Source organism: Triplophysa rosa, linkage group LG14 (assembly GCF_024868665.1).
Source record: "Triplophysa rosa linkage group LG14, Trosa_1v2, whole genome shotgun sequence".
In the NCBI taxonomy this organism is placed as follows: domain Eukaryota; kingdom Metazoa; phylum Chordata; class Actinopteri; order Cypriniformes; family Nemacheilidae; genus Triplophysa; species Triplophysa rosa.
The window spans coordinates 22,173,644-22,174,320 of record NC_079903.1 but is presented as its reverse complement, the minus strand read 5'-3'; positions in this window follow the sequence as shown (position 1 = coordinate 22,174,320).

Sequence of the window (677 nt, the reverse complement as noted above, 5' to 3'; positions counted from 1 at the left end):
TCTCTCTCTCTTTCTCTCTTTATGTAAGCCAATGTCTCTTACCCAAGTGTGCTACACCCTTAGAGCTGTCCGAGGTTCTGAAAAAGAGAACGACACATAAACACACACTGGAAGGCAGATTGTGTGTGTGCGTGTGTGTGTGTGTGTTCATGTTTGTATATCCCGGTGGGGGATACAGTAAACCAGACATGTGTGTGTGTGTGTGTGTATATGTGAAAATCCTCTCTTGTGGGCATGACCTCTGTCCATACAAAGCTATCAATACAAATGGCCTCGTTCTCTCTGCACATTTAGCGAAAGTATTTAAGCATCAATAAATGATTTTCACCTATAAAGTGCTTGGCTTGGTATTTCAAGCTCGTGAAATGTGTGTAAAAGATGTGTAGTATAAGAGGCTTCTGCTGTCTCCTCATTTTGCCAAAATGTTGCAAGTGTGTATTCCTGTTGTATACCTACTGTATAGACCACTTCGCATGTAAACACTGGTCGAGAAACACTTCCGTTTTCAGTTATTTATTTAATATTTTTTTTTTTTTAAAGGGGTCATATGGCGCAAACAGGTGTTTTTCTGTGTCTTAGGTGTGTTATAAGTTGCCCATGCATGTATTAGACACGTAAAATTGCAAAAAAACAAAAGATGCATTCTATGTAAAAGCGAATGCTCACCCAGACCTGCC